The following is a 14,495-nucleotide window of genomic DNA, read 5'->3' on the forward strand; positions in this document are numbered from 1 at the left end:
ACCGACCGTCTGCGGCTCTGTGCAGATGCTTGCTTCATTGCAACTGCGACAAAGCAAGCATTCACATAGCCCACTCTCAGCAGTCGCCCTCTGGGACTTGGGGATTCCAGCAGGGCTGAGAGGACTGGGTGCCACCATCTTGTGACTATGGGCATCTCCATCTTTGTGATGGAATGATGGTTAATTTACATGTTATTCTTTAATTAAGATAATATATTATAGATAATAAATTAGCAGAATACCAACATACAACAATTCAGTGTAAAAATATACTTTTTTTTTTTTTAGGAACATGGAATATTTCCCCCCATCATATCTCTTTGAGTCAAATAGTGGTATATTCCTAATCCAGATAGAAATCATCAGTTATATAGTGGGATTTTTCTTATACTGATCAGACTTCTTCTTGGCTTGAATTAGTATCCTATGAAGCAGTGAACTAGGTGGAAAAATAGTGAATATTTTAAAAAATAATATATAATTTCTTGAAAGGAAAATGGAGAAATAATTCTGACAAGAAAATGAATGTTGGCATGATATAGTCACTGTGTTTTTATTTTATAAATATTGTTTATTTTATTTTTATGTTATCTCCTTTTATAATAGTTTTATATTCCTTTATCTTTCATTTTAATTTTTCTCATTAATTTTTAAATATACTTATTTGATATGTACTTCCCTTTCAATTTTTAAAACATATTTTTCAATGGGTTCTTAATTATTTTTATTCTTATTCACCCCCCCCCTTTTTTTAAGTTTTTAAATTTTACTCTTCCTGTGCATGGTTAATTTCCCTCTAGTTCAATAAATTCTAGGTAGTAAAAGCGATGTAACAGATGATTTATTTAATTTAGGACAATAATTTCTTACAGTTAAATTAGGCTAGAGGTTTGGGGTGCTAAATTCTTATAGTTTATAGTTTTCCCTATCAAGTACTCTATTGAGAGTTGGAGTCTCTTCAACTTTCCTGGCTAGTGAACAACTTTCCTAGCCTCTAATCTTCATTCCTTATATGGACCATGTCAAACACAAAGCTGGACACTTTTGAAAATGGTGAGGTCAAATTTTATTTAGTAATAAATTATTGCAGTTGGTAAGAGGATCCCCTATGAACTGAATTCAATGTCCTTTTGGGTAGAGGATACTGAGCATATAAATAGTGAGTGAGGCCCATGTTATATAGTTCAGTTGGTTGAGCATCATTCCATGTACCAAGAGTCATCTGTTCTATTCACAGTCAAGACACATCCCTAGTAGGAGTTCTGCAGGAGGCAGCCAATCAATCTCATTGATGTTTTGATCTTTCCCTTTCTTTTTTTCTCTCTCTAAAATCAATTAAAATATTTTTTAAAAGGGAGGGTGAGGAATTTTAGAGTAATTATGCATGATGATCTTTATGGTTTAGAAAATATCCAAACTGTGTTTGAAGACACTGAAGCTACAATTTAAAATCTAAGGGCTTTGAAGTTCTGTGATCTATGTGGTTTGATTTTTTTCATTCATGGTTTTATGTCTTATAATAGAAGCCCGGTACATGGATTCATGTACTGGTGGGTCACTAGTTGTGACCTGCAGGGTTTGGGCTGAATCCAGCAGTCCAACTCTGCCTGTTGCTCCTGCCTGCCACTCCTACTCATCCTGGCCTCACTGTACCTGCCACTGATGCTCAGTAGACTTGCTTACACTCTGCTGTGGTCTCTGGGCTGCGGCAGCCAGCCGTGAGCCCTGTGTCTGGCTCCTATTAGTCAGCTGAGTGGCACTCCTACTGTGGGAACATACTGACCACCAGAAGGCAGATCCTACATTGAGCATCTGGCCCCTGGTGATCAGTGCTTGTCAAAGGAACTGGTAGATCAGCCAAATGGTCGGTCACACAGTCACTTAGGCTTTTATATATAGAATATGTTCAACTGACTACATAATGAAAGTATGCTTTTCATGGAGTATTATGTGCTTTCTTAATTTTGAGTGTATTTGCATGGTACATATGAATCATGACTTAAGCAGAGGCAATTTCTTGTTACCAAAAATGGTACCTGTGGCAATTTTCTACATTTTCCCCTGGATCCCCATCTTGCAAATTACCTGCAAATATTTAACTCCAATGATTGGAACCAAATATAATTACCTTACCATGATTTCCTATAAATCAAGAGTTTTCTTGTGCGCCTTCTGAAACAGTTCCATAACATGTTAAGAAGAAAGATATAAACTTGTAGTACCTGGAATGTCTTATATATTCATTTAAAATGAATTTCTATTTGGAAAAAAAAAAATAGAAGCACTCTCTTAGATACTAAACCACAGGTAGGATAGGATACTCTCTTATAAAAATCATTATGTGTTCAGGGTATTGTACTAAAAAACAGTGTATATAGATTAATGCAAAATATGGTCCATTTGCTTAATGGATTTATAATCCACTTGGGAGACTGACGATTTAGCTAAACCATGTCATCTTTCTGCTAAATTCCAAATTAGCTTTTTCAATAAAAAGAGAGATAAAAGAACAAAAACAGAAATGATTGCCAGGCTCAAGATGTTTTCAGGATATTGTCAAAGAGCAATTGGAATTTAGACTGGGACTCAATGGAAGAAAGATAGGTTTCTGATCAAAGGAGTCAATCTATGGCTCACGTGGAAGCAACATCCTTGAATAGCTGAAGTACAGTGCATATGTCCTAACAGGGAAACAGCTATTTACCTAGTCAAACCAGAAATAGCAAATAGTCCAATTTTTATGCTAGTAACACATCTAGCTATCTATATATAAAGCTCTAATATGCAAATAGACCGAACGCCTGCACAACCAAACAACCAAACAACCAGTCGCTATGAGCACCAGGGGTCGTGCATGGAACATGATCGGTTTCAGCAGCAGGCAGCAGAGTGTGGAACATAGTGGGCATGGGCTGCAGCAGGATGGTGAAGCAAGTGAGCAGGGGCACCAGCCAAGGAGGGGCACTGGGACACTGGTTGCTGTTATCAGGGCAAGCATCTGGTGGTTACTGAAAACTTTTTGCTCCCACACACCACAGTCCCACCAGCTGCTCACACCTCCTGCCAGTGACCGGTGCCGGCCCTGATCACTCTTTGCCATCAGCAGGTGCGAGTGGAGGCTGCTGGCCCTGATTGCCCCTCAGGACTTCTCCATTTCCCCCTGCTACTGAGGTCCATCTCACCTGCAGCCAACACCCAGCATTAGTCCAATCACTTGGTACCCTCAGCGGGTGTAAGCAGTGGCTGCCAACATTCATTCCCGAAGGGTTTCTCTACCTCCCCCTGCTCCTGAGGGGCAATTGGGGCAATAGCTGCCACTTGCACCCTCTGAGGGCACCAGTCCCACTCACACCTGCTGCTGGTATTGGCCCCAATCTCTCCATGCTGACAGCGGGTGTGGGCAGGGCTGGCGCCATCTGCTCATGGGAGCAGGGCTCCTGGCAGACAGTGGACCAGGGGCTGTGTAGAAGGAGGGGCCGGGAAGGGGCATTGAGGATGGGCCAAGACCCACCCTGATGCCCACTGCTGCCTCAAGGCCCACAGTTCCTTTCAAGGTACATAAATTTGTACACTGGGTCCCTAGTCTGATATAGGCCCAGAGCATGAAATTCATGCATGGCAGGATCCCACAGCCTGGCCCATAACCTCTCCAATCTGGGACCCCTCAGGGGATGTCTGACTGCCAGTTTAGGCCCCATCCCAGCAGGAGTGACTGGTTGTGAACACATTGCATATTAGGCTTTTACTATATAAAATAATATTGTGATGTTTGCATGGTGACAGATGATTCCTTAGTGAAATAATCACATTATAAGGTATATAAATGTTGAGGCACTATTATGTGTGTGTGTGTGTGTGTGTGTGTGTATGTATATATATAATTGTATTCCAACTATACTTAAATTTTAAAAAAGAATTAAGTTGTGGTAAAATTATTGAAAAATGTTTAGCAGTAAAGGAAAAATAAGTGAAAGGGAAATTCTGGAGCAGCACCTAGAAGTAAAGACTGACAAGATTGTACTGTTTTAAAATTCAACTATTTTAATGTGTGAAAACTTCTATAACTACAATGATGAATAAATTCACTGAAAACTATGTAGATATAAGTGTAGATGTATAGATATATTAATTGGGTGGACAATTGCAACAAAGAAACCTCAATAAAAAAAATCAAAGCTCAGACATGCAGATAGAACAACAACAACAAAAATCAAAGATAAAAAAGTGCAGATATAGCTTGATCATTTTTATCTAGAATGGTTTTCATAATAGGAGAACTTTGTTAAAAATCCTATAGCTATAATATCTCAGTTACTTAAGGAGGAAGTTGTATAATAGTAATGGAAGAAAGGACAGGAAAAAAAATAGACCCAAGAAAAAGAAAGATTTTTGACTATTGTCCAGAAAAAGCAAATATTTCTCAAAGTTTGAAAAAGAGTTTGAAATTGCCTATTGACTGAATAGAAATAACATAAGAGGAAATTTACCAGCCCAGGTGTAAATATTTTCAAAGTTCTGAGTACAATCCAAATGTAGGCTGGATGAGAATTTATGAGGTGGTTACTAGAGTTCAAGACTATTGCCTAACAAGAGATTTGACCTTCCTCCCACTGTGAGTTACGCATGATCAAAAAATGATAACTTATATTAATGCAAAGTTGATTTAGGTGGTTCAATCTCAGTTCATTTTATTAGTTTATAAAAAGAATAAAAATGTTTTGTGTGAAAAAATTAGGAAGGTTTTTTTTTTTTCTCACGGTAACACAGGATCAAATTTTTAGAAATGGTTTTTGCTATTGGCACGCAATATTTCCATGTCCCTAAAGATAAGCAATTTGATTGAAAAGAGAGAAGACGTCCAGGTGCAGAAATTTAATAGCACCACTCAGCCAGACTTAGATAGTAATTCTTCACTAGCAGAGAAGAAACTACTTGAAAAATAGAGACTGCTTAAACAGCCATCAGGAAAACACATTGAGATTTTGAATAATAATTCTTGTTGGCTCACAAAGCAATTTCTATTAATACTTTCGATTATATACTAACATTGTTTACTTTTAAGTGATACCATAGAAAATATATAACCTCTGCATGAATATGACTGAGAACTTTAATAGTGACAATAGTCATTTGGACATTGTATATATTGATATTATAGCTGGCAGCGGTAACAATTCTAACAGCCCCATAGTTTCAGATTCTTTATCCTACAGTGCAGGGTGGCCAAATGTCATTGTTTAAAAAGTTAACAGCAGATTTTGAGATCTATGTTTTTCTCATAAGTTTTAACTTTTTAAGAAATAGTACAAGGTCCAATTAACATATTTTAAGGACATTTTGTCATTAAAATCTGACATAATGCATAGTCATATGGATCTCTGTGTCTCCCACTTCCAAAATGCTGAACAATAGGTAGACTTCTTTTTTTCTTTTACTTAATTAGTGAATATTTGGAAACATTCATTTTTTTAGAGTTTTGAATCTGATCTGTGAAAGTGGGAAAAGTCAGTATATGTGTGTGATCTTCAGGATCCTATCTAATAAAGAGGGAATATGCTAATTGATTGCCCCACCCTCAAAAATGGTGGTGACCACAGCCCCAAGATGGCAGTGCCCAGTCACCTCTGCCCTGCTGGGGTGGCAGGTACCCGGCAAGGTTGGGCTAACCCCCAGGCGGCCTGGTCACTCTGCATGCCTGCCTCTGGAGTCCCCCACTCCCCTCAGCCCCTGAGCTGCCCAGCGCCAGCCCAAGGCACAGGTGAACAAGGCCAGCCAAGGCTTTTGCTGCCATCACTGGCAGCAGCAGAGGCATGTGGGGTATCGCCTTCCCCTGATGGCTGGGTCAACTCCTGCCCCTGAGGGCACCAGGACTGTGAGAGGGGGCAGCCTGGGCTGAGGGACACCCCCCTCCAGTGCATGAATTTTCATGCACCTGGACTCTAATTATATTATAGTTGTCTTATTTTTGGTTTATGACAATACCAAAATATTTTAAAATTTTAAAAATTAAGATGGAAGTTTTAAGTTATCCTTTTACTTACATTATATTCAATTTTAGTATAAATTTAAGCTTTGAAAAAAACCTTATTTTTTTTCAATAATGACATAGGCATGGATTTATGAGCAATAAATGTAATGTAAAGTAAGTTTTCAAAGTTATATTCAATATACAGGACATTAACCTTCAACTCGGTTAGTTGAAATTCAATTTTAGAAGATGTATTCACTAAAATGTTCATAATAATTGAGGTGATCAGAAAGTGGGAGACATTGAAGATAAACTAGGAAAGACAGGGGTTGAGAGCAAAAATAGCATGTGTAACCTGAGAAAAATGTTTGAGTAAATAAATATCTTATCTGCCTTTATGCATACTGTTCTGAGTCTGGAGAAGGAAGCTACAGAAGGAATTGTAGGAATGGCAAACAGGCTAAATATCTGTGAAAATTTGGGAGTACAATATAACTTCAAAATCACCAACACAATGATATCTCCATTCCTCAACCAGAAGTTGGTAACATGTGTGATAATGACATGTTAATGACATAGTAAGACCAACTAAGTAAAGGCATCAAGAGAAAACAAACAAAACAAAACAAAAACAAACAAACAAACAAACAAACAAACAAAAAACAGGCAAGGAGACAAAAATGCCAGGGATTGCAATGAAGAGGTAATTTTATTAAATCTCCCATTACACCCCTATTTGAGTAGCCAAAAAACAAAGCACCGAATGCTGGTGAAGATGTGGAGCAACAGGGAATCTTCTTCCTTGCATATAAGAATGCAAAATGAGACAGCCGTTCTAGAAAACAGTTTGGCAATTTCTTTAAAAAGTAAACATACTCTTATCATAGGACCTACCAATTGTGCTTCTTGGTATTTACCCAAAGGAGTTAAAAACTTATGTCAACACAAAAGCCTGATCAGAGATATTTACAGCAGCTTTATCCATAATTGCCAAAGCTTGAAAGTAATCAAGATTTACTCCATCAGGTGATGGATAAATAAACTGTGGTATGTTCAGATAATCGAATGTTATTCAGTGTTAAAAAGTAAAGAACTATCAAGTCATAAAATGACATAGAGAAAATGTAAATGCACATTACAAAGTGAAAGAAGCTAATATGAAAAGGCTTCAAATTATATGATTCCAACTGCGTGGCATCCTGGAAAAAGGAACATTATGGAGACAAGAAAAAAATCAGCTTTTTCCAGGACTTGGGCAAGGAGGTAATTAATAGTCAGTGTTATAGAGAATTTTCAGGCAGTAAAAATACTCTGGTGATATGATGGGGGATGTATGCCATTATTCATTAATCCGAATCATTATAATGTACAACAGTAAGAATAAATGTAATGTAAATTATAGTCTTTTGGTATTATGATGTGTCAATGTAGGTTCATCTTTGGTAAAAGAAAAAAAAGTGGAATTTTGGGAGTGATATTAATTATGAGGAAGGCTCTACATGTATCTGGTCAAGGGGTATATGGGAAGTCTGTATTTTCCTCTTAATTTTGTTGTAAACCTGAAACTCCTCTAAAAACTAAAATCTTTAAAAAAATGAATGAATTATTTAATCTTGCCTTCTGAAAAAATAAGTAACAGTGGGAGAGACTTTTTTTTAAAATATATTTTATTGAGGGTTGTTTTTTTTTGTTTTTTTTTTACAGAGAGGAAGAGAGAGTGATAGAGAGTCAGAAACATCAATGAGAAACATCGATCAGCTGCCTCCTGCACACTCCCTACTGGGGATGTGCCCACACCCAATGTACATGCCCTTGACTGAAATCGAACCTGGGACCTTTCAGTCCACAGGCCGACACTCTATCCACTGAGCCAAACCAGTTTCAGCTGGGAGAGACTTTTGATGAAGAAGAGCAGTCACTTGTTTAGTAATGAATATAATCCTATATAATAAAAGGCTAATATGCAAATCAACTGAATGGTGAAATGACTGGCTGCTATGACACGCACTGACCACCAGGGGCAGATGTCCAATGCAGGAGCTGTCCCCTGGTGGCCAGTGTGCTCCCACAGGGAAAGTGCCAGTCAGCCAGAAGCCAGGCTCATGGCTGGTGAGCTCAGTGGTGGTGGCAGGAGCCTCTCCTGACTCTGTGGCAGTGCTAAGACAAAAATTGGACAACCCCCAGGGGATACCAGACTGGGTGAGGTCACAGGATGGGCTGAGGGACCCCCCCAACCCATGAGTGCATGGATTTTGTGCACCAGGCCTCTAGGATTTCATAATGGGCAAATTCTGAATCTAGCTAACTTTGAAAGTGGACTTGTACATAGATATATGAATAGGGAGAGATATAAATACAAACACAATTATTTTACAGGAAAGTCAATATAAAGTTCTACTTGTGTGTATAACATGGTATACTACTCAATGGAAGACAGGTTATTATAAATTTTTTAAATGTATTTGTGCTCCTATGAAGCATTTCTCTTTTTTCAAGTAATATGTTTTCCTACATAGTTGCTCTAGAAACTGTATGTTATTGGATAGTAAATTAGAAAACTCATAAAGTATTTTGACACACACAGATTAGAAATCTTGTTTAGTTGGTTAGGTATTTGAAAAACATTTCTGAGAAAGAATTGGATGGCTCTAAATAAGTAATATTTCTTATTGCAACCATTATTCTTATACATTTCCTTACCCAGGGTTAATAAGGAGACTGTGATGAGTGGTTAACAGAGGCAGAAAACAATCTTATATGGATTAATATTAGAGTTTACAAATACATATACACACATAAGCATGAATATATGTGTATATATATGTGTGTATACATGTACATATACACATACACATACACATACATACACATATACATATACATATACATATACATGTGTGTATGCATTTAAGTGTATACATATACCCTTGCATCTATGTATATGTTTTTGAGACCTTTAATTAATTACATCCCAAAGTTGTAATTAATAATTGCATAAAAGTTTGCTACAAAATACATCTATGCAGGAGAGAAAAATCTCTACTGTAACTCAAGCTCTTTATTGACTGTTGCTCAAAATGTATGCTAGCAATATTAAAGTAGCTTATTTTATATCATTTTTCTGTACTTTTATATGTCTTTCTTTTTTATTGAATTTACTGGGGTAACACTGATTAACAAAATTATACAGGTTTCAGGTACACAATTTTGTGACACATCATCTATACGCTGTATTGTGTACTCCACTCCAAGTCAAGTCTGTGTTCATCAGCATTCATCCCCCGTGTACCTTCCTCCATCTCCCTCCATTCTCAGCCCCCAGTCAGCACGCTGTTGTCCTTGTCTATGAGTTCTTTCTCTCTTTTTTGTTTTGCTTAATCCTTCCTTCCTATAAATGCCAATGAATATACAAAATGTCATGGTATGTGGTGAATTTTATGTGTACAGCTGACAGATGTGAAATTATAATGGTTAAAGCATTCTATTTTCCATAAATGTTCCATTTCTTGCAAGTTAATATCTCTTTTAAGTACTGGTTTATTATTCCAAACACGAAGATAAGCCCTACACTGCCTTAGTGAGAAGCTAAAGTAACATAACATAATTACCTGGTGAAATCAAGGACTGTCTTATTGCTCAAATAAAGAAAGGGGTACTTTAATACTTTTAAGGCACTTTGCCCAACACCCCTAAGAATTAAAATGATCAATACTATTGAAGAACTGTAGAGTAAAACATTACCAATATTTATAAAAGAAAAAAAACTAAAATAGTTAATTAAATTTGAAGAATAAAAAGTTATGCAGGCATATATAGATTCATTTAGATTGCATACCTGTTAGTCATAAATGCAATTAGTCACAATCCCATCAGTTTACCAGATCTCGGAGTATCTAAACATTGAGGCAGAGCTGGAATCCTGTGTCAGATACTTGGAAGTACCTATAGAGCTATCTTATCTGCAGCTTTGTACTCAGGATTAAGTACAGTGCCTGATATCTAACAGCTATTGAATAAATGTGTTTGAAAAATTAAATAAAATGGATTTTAATTTGAGTTTCAGGAATATAACTAAACGTTAAAAGTTCTGTTTTCTTGAGAAGCACAGTTGTCAGGATAAAACATTCCTTTCTTCTGCCTTTAATGTCTCAGTCTGTTGATCATTGGTCAATAATATGGAACATTCATGATAAATTATAGTTCTTTCTTTATAACTCTAATATTAAAGTAAGATTAAGCTATTTTCCATTTCTAGACAAAGAATAAGTGTTGCCCTTTTTCTATTTCATGCATCTGCCTTATGACATAGTAACACTACAACACTCCTAAACAGCAAGTGAACTTACCATCTCAGTGGAAGGAGAAATGGAACTCTTAGGACACTCACATTTACTGATTTTTCCTTTTGTACTCTTAATTTTTAACATGAGTGTGTTTTAGTTTTAAATAATGAAAATTCTGAAAATATTCAATGTTTATAAAATCTATTGTCACTCTAATACTCTTTCTCTAATACTAGTATAAGCTTTATTTCTAAAACCAGTTATTTTATTTTATTTTATTTTTTAATTTTTACACATGGATATGTTGTGTCTTGATTTTAGAAGAATGGAGAAAGAAAGACTGTGTGTATGTGTGTGTGTGTGTGTGTGTGAGAGAGAGAGAGAGAGAGAGAGAGAGAGAGAGAGAGAGAGAGAGAGAGAGAGAGAGCGCGAGCGCGAGCACGCAAAATATAAATTAGTTCCCTCCTTCACTTGCCCCAAACAGGGATCAAACTCACAACCTGAGTATGTGCCCTGACCCGGAGTTAAACCTGCCACATTTCAGTGTACAGAATGATGCTCCTAGCAAAAGAGCCACACTGGCCAGGGCCAGTTATTATTTTTAAAGTTACCAAAATCCATGAAAAATGTCATCCAAATTATAAATTACCTAATAAAAGCAAAAAGTTATCTCATGCCCATTCCTGTTTCTTATGTAGATGGGATTAGTTTATTTACATTTGAACTTTGATAGATTTTTGTTGTGTTTTTGGTAGTTCAACCACTGATTCCCCAGACATCACTAACATTCTCTTATTAGAGGCTCAATGCATAAAGATTTATGCAAGAACAGGCCTTCCTTCCCCTGGCTGCCAGCACCCAGGACCTGGGGCTTTTCTTTGGCTGCTGCCTTTCACCATTGCTCCAGCTCAGAGCCATCTTCCACCTTCGCTTGGGCCTGGAGCCTCTTCTCTTTTCATGAGCTGCCAAGAGGCCTGGAGCAGCTAGGGCAGAGTGGAATGCATGAGTCATCAACATGGCTGTCACCATCTTTGTCACGTCAATTTGCGTATTCCCTCCTTATTAGCTGTGGGAACCACCATCTTTGCCATGGATTGAGGTCAATTTTCATATTGCATCTTTATTAAATAGGATTGCTGACTAATATTAGGGAGCTAGAGTCAGCAAGTCTTCACACAAATTCATTCTAATTTGAGGATGAGTCAAGGATTCCAGTGTGGATAATTAGTAAGAATGTTAACAGGCCATGATAATCTATCTCTTGGCCATGCATATGATCTGTCCATCTTGCTGATTGCTAGCTAGAGACAATAGCCCTGGACCTTGGGCCTTTGTCTGATGAGCTGTAATGTGTAATAGCACAAGCAGCAATGCTAGCTGCAAAAGTAGTTCAAGACCTCTTTTTCTTCCAAAAATTCAGTCAATTATTAAGTTATCCATAAAGATATGGAGACATCTGTAATAGGGTCAAAGGTAAAGAAGCATTATTTCTCTACTAAGAAGAAGGAAGGAAGAAAGGAAGGAAGGAAGGAAGGAAGGAAGGAAGGAAGGAAGGAAGGAAGGAAGGAAGGAAGGAAGGAAGGAAGGAAGGAGTCTTAGAGTCCATACAGAAGTTTCCCTTTAAATAAATAAATAAGGACACCCACAGAGGAGAACATGCCTGATCAAAGTTTTGCTTTGATCAGGCATGTTCTCCTGATCATGGAGAACACCGTTTGCTTTCATTTGTGCCTTTCGCTGCTCTTTTTACTACTTAACAATAAAAGTGAACCCACGATACTGAAAGGTGAGGGGAAAATGCAGCCTCTGCCCCCTTGATGCACTTACTATGTATGTGTTTCCATCACACTGGAAGCTGAAAGAGAATGGAACATTTCAAATTTTGGAAGATGTATTTGTTTATGTTCAGTTTACTATTAAGACATCTTTCCATACTTCCCTAAATGATGCCATGATGAGCAGAAACAATCTTTTTTTATGTCCATATTTTTCATTACAAGATAAAAGCCCACTGATGAATTTCTCAATATTATCTGTTTTCCTACTGCACACCTTTGGGAAATTACAAGCTTCATCCTCAATACATGAAAAATAGGTGAGAGCTCAATTTTTAAAGCAAAATTAAATATTGCCCTTTAGAATTCTGTCATCATTGGTGTTTTGTTTTTGTTTTTTTCTAATTCATGTTTATACACAGTCGTATGCAAAGTGGCACTACATCTAAAAATAATCAACTAAGCCCTCCATGTGTGCCTGTAAGCACAGACTATGTATTTAATATATGATATAAACTCATGAATAATGACTTAGCTCCTGCAGAGGCATAAAAAATCATATAAACTTTTGAAGATGGACTGTACCATTCATTTAGAACAACAATTTTATATCTAGTATACTGCTCATAGAGATAAGAGTCATACAGTAGTAATGAGACATACTTTTCTGTCTAATCCTCAGCTTTTGCTGTGGAAAGTCAGAGAGGCTAACAAATTATCCTCAGATTTTACTATCATATTACAATTGAATGAGGAGTGTATTATACTACTTTTCTAAGCTCTAATGAAAAGACTCTTGATGAGACAAAAATAGAATCAGTGGATCACCCAGAATTAGGAACCAAGTAGGCAATTAGCTATTATTATAACTAAAGATGTTATTACCCAGTAATATTTAGTTGTGCTTAGTATCAGTGTTTTGAAATTTGATCTTTCAACTTTGCTATGGATGTCTAATAGGAACATGGGCTAGGGATCTACTTACTCCTAAGTAGCTGGTTTGAGAAATATAAAAGAATGGGCCCTGATAAGTCTGGGCAATACTGTTTTATATCCAGAGGTCCAAACGGATATAGGAGAGGAAAAGGATATTTCCCTGTATACCTCGAAGGGTGTAGACCTTGTAATTTTTAAATTTAAAATTGAGAATTATGCATATATTCTTTCCTCATGTGTTTCTGATATTCTTATAATAGTATCATTTTCACTATTTGCAAAGTTTTAAATTCTTGGCCCTCTAGCAAAAGCTTAATTTGGAGGAACTCTATTTTTCTGAAAGTAAAATATTTTTTGGATTTTTAAAATGTAGATGCATGCAATTCTAAAGAAACCATAACATTTCTGCCATGATTGTATCCAGTTTTAACTTTTAGTTTCATCATGCAAATTTAATATTCTATGCAGGATTATTTAAAATAAGTGAAGAAAAGAGAAACTAATCAATAAATTATTGGGGCCAACTTGATAGAAAAAGATACTACAAGAGAATAAAATACAAATGAGTAAAATAGGGAAAATAAAATGCAAACAGAATAAGAATTAAACAAAAATGTATTGCTATTGCCTATACTCATAGATTGTGTAGGGTCTAAGCATATAAAAATTTAAAAAGCAAAAATGAAAAAATTTGATAAATTTGATTATATGAATAGTTAAGACAAATGTATAGAAATAAGTAAACACAGTGTGAAAGTCAAAATGTAATTGGCAACAATAAAGTTACAACTGAGAGATAAATGCTAATGCTATTCGTATACAAAAAACTCATAACAGTGAGAAAAAGATTAAGATCTAATTAGAAAGATAAGCAATGAGGATGAAGAAATAGTTAATAAACAGAATATGAATGACCAATAAGCAAATGAAAGTACAAGGCACTTACAATTAAATACAAGTCTTTTTAGTTATCAGATTGCCAATGATCAAAATTTGATAATTATTTGTGTTGGTAACAGTTTGAAAAGGTACCTATCAAACTCTCAAAACCAACATGTGTCTATATTGATATTATCTAATGGATCCTGAAACTCCCTTAGTAGTTCTAATTCTCTAAATGTATACTAAAATTATTATAGAAAAAAAGTATTAGGTATATATTAGTGAATTAGTAATTTTTTTTTTATAATGAGCATGAAGACCTTTAACAATAAATCATAAACATTTCTATTTAAAATGTTTAGTTTCAAACTATTTATATGGGACCTAATATGGACAATGAGGCATTCTGAAATATCTACAGTATAAAAGTACATTTTCACTGAAAAACTAATAGCATTTATGTGTATCAATAAAATGGCATTTTAATAAGTCACACTATGTCCATAAACTGAGTTTTTTACCACTCTTCAAAAGTGGCAGGATTCATATATCCCAACATGAAAAGAGGTGAAGAATATATTAGCAATGAGAGAAAGTTGTAGAAAAATTTAAATATTGGAATGGGTAATAAAATTTTGTTAAGAATATGGG

Source organism: Pipistrellus kuhlii, unplaced genomic scaffold (genome assembly GCF_014108245.1).
Source record: "Pipistrellus kuhlii isolate mPipKuh1 unplaced genomic scaffold, mPipKuh1.p scaffold_m20_p_4, whole genome shotgun sequence".
Classification (NCBI taxonomy): Eukaryota; Metazoa; Chordata; class Mammalia; order Chiroptera; family Vespertilionidae; genus Pipistrellus; species Pipistrellus kuhlii.